The sequence below is a fragment of the Mus caroli genome, chromosome 1, assembly GCF_900094665.2.
Source record: "Mus caroli chromosome 1, CAROLI_EIJ_v1.1, whole genome shotgun sequence".
Classification (NCBI taxonomy): Eukaryota; Metazoa; Chordata; class Mammalia; order Rodentia; family Muridae; genus Mus; species Mus caroli.
In genome coordinates, this window is record NC_034570.1 from 144,612,186 (window position 1) to 144,618,377 (window position 6,192).

General features: G+C 42.6%; 1 pseudogene; it reads left to right on the forward strand.

Annotated features, from left to right (window-relative positions):
* The first annotated feature begins 1,739 nt into the window (after positions 1–1,739).
* LOC110287606 lies at positions 1,740–2,664 on the forward strand (annotated as a pseudogene).
* Positions 2,665–6,192: the final 3,528 nt, after the last annotated feature.

Genomic DNA, 6,192 nt, shown 5'->3' on the forward strand with positions numbered 1-6,192 from the left:
AAATCTTGATATAAAGAAATCCCTGATACAATAGATTCACCTTCCCTATGGGAGTCTGCTCTAGTGCTCCTGGATCTGAGCGGATAGAGTCAAACCTTAGGCAGCTAAGGCTTCGTTTATAGAGATGCTGTATGGAACGCTACCTTATTCAGCCCTAAAAAAGGAGAGCCTGTCATCTTTAACACTGTAGATGAAGCCACAATGGCCTGGGTTAAGTCAAATAGGTGAGACAAAGGCAAATACTGCATTATCTCTCTTACAGGGAGAATCTGTTAAAACATTGGATTTACAGAGCAGAGAACAAATGACAGTTACCAGGGGCAATGGGAAGGGTTCAGAAGCAGGGATATGTTGGTCAAGTTTCGGACTTTCGAAAATGAGGGATGGGTAAGTTTTAGCAGCGCATGGACAACACAGCACATACATAATATTATATCATGCATTTGAAATTTGCTGAGTGTAAATGTGTCTAGCTTTGAACAAATGTGGCTATGTGAGATGATGAACAGGTTAATTATTTTGACTACAGTAACATATATATATATATATATATATATATATATATATACACACACATACATATATCTATATGATCTGCTTTACAGCATGGTTACTCTACATCTGTCTATCTATCTATCTATCTATCTATCATCTAAACACATGCATATGCATGGTGGTGCATACCTGCTGCCTTAGCACTTAGGAGGTAGAGGCATTGGGATCCAAAGTTTGAGTCCAGGCTGAGGCTATCTCAAGAGCAAAACAAAAAGTATGAAGACTCTTGGCTTGGCTGAAATCTCACACATGCAGCTGGCTGACATGTAGTGCCGAGGGCTGTGTGTATTAGAGGCATAACAATTATAACTGAAGAGAGAATAAAGCTGAGGTGCTAATTCAATTAGAATGGCAGCAGGTGAGTTGACCAGATGTACACGTCTCAAGATATCTGCATCTGCATTTTACATTCTGTCACAGTGCTCCAAAACTCATCTTGGAGCATGCCTTTGTAAGTTCATCTGTTTTCTAGCTAAGCAACATTGAAGGGCAGGTGAGCAGCTTTGCTGCTGGCCCTCAAGCTTCCTGTTGCAAAAGAAGGAAGATACCAAGTAGGAGCGCAGGAGAAGCTTTCCCTATGTGACCACAAAGCCAACTCTTTTCTGGCTGTGGTGGTGTGAGGTGGAGAGATGAAGACAGGGAGACCACGAGTTAAAGGCTAGTCTTGGCTACACAGCAAGGCCCACGTCAAACAAGAACTATAAATATTTGCCTTCAGTATATGGGCTAATAAATGAGAAGTCTTTAGGGATGCACACAGACTGAGTTAGCCAGTCCTTCCCAGATGCTCTCCATGTTCAGGCACCTCTATCCCGCTCCAAGAACTAACCAGGCTCGAGATAAACCAAGCCACGAGAGTCAGAGCTGAGCAGAGACTCCGGCAGAGCTAATGAGAGCACACAATCCCACAGGCGCACTCTCAGAAATATTCACGCCCCCTCCTTTGGCAGCAGTCAATTCACCATGGACTAGAAGGGAACGCAATGAAGAGGCACCCCTCACTCAAGGTGTAGGGCTCCTGTCTGGAACTTTCCGTTCTGTGGGAGACAGAGGTGGGCAGAAGGAGATGATAAAAATAGGTAGGCATTATCTCTGCGCACACAAACTTGATGGGCCCATGAGAGGAGGGCTGAGAAATCTTGCGTTTTGTTCTTTGCTTTTTATACAAATAGATCTATAACTTCATGGGGAATGGAAAGTTTGGCGGCCATTTCTACCCAGGCTTATACATTTTCTTTTATGGACTGTATCAGGCAACACTGGTCTCCAAGGCCGTGATAGTCAGTGACTCTCCTGAGTATGTTTCCTACTCTCCTAAGAATAAAAAGAGATGTGCCAAGCTGAAAATATCATATGGAGGCTGGCTGAAGATAGTGACTGGCTCCCTCTTAGCATTTTATGTGGTCTTCTGCCTTGATGGTGGGATGGTGTTGATTAACAAAGGGATGCCTCCAAGGTTTATGTACCCTCAGGAGTGGCAGCACCTCACCATGTTCATCCTCCTCGCCCTCGATGGTTGTGCAGACGTCATGAGCAAGAACGTGCTACGGCAGAGGTGCGTGCTCCTAGAAAGAGGGGCTACCGTGCTGAGCTTCTACGCGCTGCTCCTGCTGCTGGTGTCTCACGTTAAAGAATCATCTGGGGTGGAGCTGCAGGTTCACTCTCTCCTCATCTTGGTGGTGTTCCTGCTGATGCTGGTGTTGACGGCAGAGCTGTGGGCTCCTGAGATGTTTCACCTCAAGATGATAGAGACCTTCCTGTTCCTGATGATGGGCTCGTGGCTGATTCAGGCAGCCTTCATTCTCTTTAGACCAGTCTCTGGCTTCCTGTGGGAGGATGGTGACATCAGTGACATCATGTTTGTCACCACCTTCTTCTGCTGGCATGTGATGATCAATGCCTTATGCATGTTGGGAATCTATGGAGTCTCTTCCTTTTGGCACCGTTGTTACAGTCCCAGCTTGAGGCTGACTGATGGGGTCCAAGGAAGCGCTGTATCAGGAGAGCTCTTCAGGAACCTTCTACAAGCTGCTGCAGGAGGCAGAGCTGCAAGACAAAGATGACTAGGCTCCTCTCCTTTCAAAGATCTCTCCCTGTGACAGGGCCTAGAAACCTGGGTATATACATTCCTCCATCTTCCTCCTGTGGGATCCTTTGGGCACTTGTAATATACCCTTTGTTCCTTGCTGAAAGTAACAACCCTGGAGGATGACAGTTAGTCCCAACCATTATGCCTGTCATTGACCCTATAACTGTTGAGGGCATAAAAGGATGACCTGGAAAAGTGTCATAGCCTAGGTTATGCTAGTCAGGAAGAGTGAGAGAGGACAAGGAGTATTGAGAAGAGTGGGCCTACAAGAACTACTCACCATGGAAAGATAATGGCAGGGAACCTCTGAAAAGAGGGGCAGAGTTCTGCAGGGATTCCAGCACTGATGCTGATGCGGCTCTGAGTTAGCCAAGGAATGTGACAGTGGTGGGTTGACCAACTAAAGTGGAGGTGCTCTGCAGAGACAGCTTGACATATAGTACAATTCACTACTCCATTTGGATGGAATTACAAGAATCCCACATGTGTATAAACTAATGTGGGTGGATTAGCATTGCTTCAAAAATGAATAAGTAATTAATACTTTCCGATCTCATTTTAAGTTTCCATGAACCAAAATTTCATGAACCCCTATATACTTCTTATTCCTGACCTCTAATCAGACTAAAGCGAAGTGCGTAGTGGTGATATATATTTCACTATATATACAATTCACTATACCTTACATATGTGTCTTTTCCCAGCAACCAAACCTGTTGTCAGCCACATTTTTACTACATTATTCTATAGTGTCCTACATAGAATAGTATACTATTCTATACTAGCATCAATTTCTCCTATACTGTTATGATCACAATGGACGCTTCCTCCAAGTTCTCATACTCCCTTGATCTGGGTCCACCTCTCCTATGTCCATGTCACATGTGGCAGACACATCCTTCCTTGTCTTTCTCTTGGGAAGGTTTTGTTTCCTCACCTAAAATGTAACCCCTTACAAGTTAATAACATAGTGTAATTTATTGTTACCTAATTTCTTTTGCATGTCTCAGAGTCATACCATATTACCAGCTAGGAGAACAATTTGGGTGGAATAAGGAGCAAGAGAGAGGTAGGAGAAGAGTTGGGGGCATAGTGAGGGGTATAAGCAAGGTACAATGACATTTCTATATGAAACTTTATACTGTAAGCGTTATTTCTACGCCAACTAAATAACTAGTTTAAAAGCACATTTATTGTATAGCTTATGCTCAATAAGGTTTACTTCCGGGGCCCCCTTTTCTTTCCCTTCTAAATGTAATGTCTGACTGCTCTGTGAACTCTAACAATATAAATAAACCATGGGCTTCCTTGCTTGTGTGTAAAATTAACTCTGCTGATTTGCTTTGGGTATTCTTCTCTCTACCATCGTTTGTCACAGCTCTCTAAGGTGTGCCAGGATGACTCTCCAGAAGTGTCGTTCCTCCATATGACAACGTCAAAGACTCCAACAGGTGAATTTGCACAATGACTTATGGTCAGGGCTGTGACAGGGATGTGGTTGAAACACTTCTGTTGTCTGGCCCCAGGGGCTTGTTTGCTGAGAAGGGAGATGCGACTGATTTACAGAACAGAATGGATAGAAAGCAGGTGGCAAAGACACCTTAGTTTGCAGATGGTGCAATTATTCTAGGACCTCCTAAAGGCAGTGGAACTCAACCTGTGGGTCACGACCCTGGTGGGGGTCAAAATACCCTTTCACCCGGGTTGCCTAAGACCATTGGAGAACACATTTTATTACCATTCACAACAGTAGCAAAGTTACAGTCATAAAGTAGCAACAAAAATAATTCTATGGTTGCGGGGGGGAGGGTGTCAAAGGTTGAGGAACTGTATTGAAGGGTTCTAGCATTAGGAAACTTGAGATGCACTGTCCTAAAGAGTGTGTGATGTTCCCCCGCCTGAAGCCTGGGAAATATCCTAGAGATTAGAGACGTCAATTCTGACCAAACCGTGATTTGTGGTTTTAGTGCTAAGGTGAATCTGAGGTCTAGACTGTTTATGGAGCACAGTCACAGATCTTACTAAAGGTGTTTTAATATAGGCATACACAGAAGGTTTAGGAGAAAAAAGAAAAAAAAAAACAACAACAACAAACCTCTGAAGAGCATGTGTGTGGCCTTCTCAGAGATGGGGCTCACAAAGTAAGACCAACTCAAGAGAGGGTTTGGGCTTCTCAGTGTTTTTCCAATAGTCATACACAGGATTTTGGTGGGGTTTGCAGTTTCTGTCTTATTTCTGAGTGGTTCCCAAAGGGTATATGACAGGACTACAAATGAGGTAAAAGTTTGAAAACCAAAGATTCAAGAAGTTAGTGTCTTTGCTATACACAAAAGATATTTTGTTTGAGATTCCCAGGCACATCTGGGAAGAAGAATAAGGCCTCTACCCAAGTTCATATGTTAATACAACTAGGCCTATGTCATTGTTATTTTAACATACAATACCTGTATCTAAAAGAAATGTTAAATTTATATACATTATATACATACATATATATACACATATACATACACACATATACACAAATGTTCTGGATTGATCTGGAATTCTTGCTTGTTGGCTAGCAAGAGGCTTTAGTCAGACTCTAGGCTGAATGGCTCCTCTCTCTCCCTCAGGTCCCCACAATTTGTCCATATTTCTGTCCTGCCTGTCTCATAAAATTCACGAAGAAAATAACAGATGGGTCAAAGGTTAAGAACGAGTAATCAGGCTCTAAATACATTTTGGAAAGTGCTTATGTTATAATAGAAGGCATGAAAAGTTTTCTTGAGCGATACGAAAGATTCCACATTTTCTCATGAACTTGTAGCAGCTGTGGTTACCTGCAGAAGGCCCCACCCAAGTTGGAGCCCTTCCACATTCCAGAATGGATGGGGAAGGGACACACACGAGGGTTCATCCAAAGCTGAGGGGCTAGCTATTGATTGTTAATAGCTTCTATCCTCACGATCCAGTCACTAACCCCATACTCACGTCTATGCAAGCAACCTAAATTACACTCAGTGGGTTACTCCACAATATACTGAAAGTAGGAAGGGATGCATTGGAAAGAAGGGTTCCTGAGGCAGGGGGATAAGAGGAGGGAATCAGGATGTGTGATTATAATCAAAATGCGTTATAAATGTGTATATAACACTGTCAAAGAAAAATATATTTAAAAAATAAATTGCATGAGTTTTGATAAATGTATATGAAACTATATATATATATACATGAAGATAACAGGGACACTGTGAAGAAATGATTTTTACCATACACAGCAGGCAAAAATTTTTTTTTCGGATACATAGATTCAAATATTAAGGATAAGAAAGGTAACCCAAGAAAGATAAAAAGACAAAAGCAGATAGAGCGAAAGAACACTAATCTCCGGTGATCCTTCCATTTGTCATAGCGATGGGAGGAATCAAGCCAAGACGTTGTGCAGGTTAGGCTAGGCCAGCACTCCATCCACGGAGGGCCATCCCCAGTTCTTTCAACCACATTTTTCTTTTCTTTTCTTTTTTTTAATATTTTTTATTACATCTTTTCCTCAATTACATTTCCAA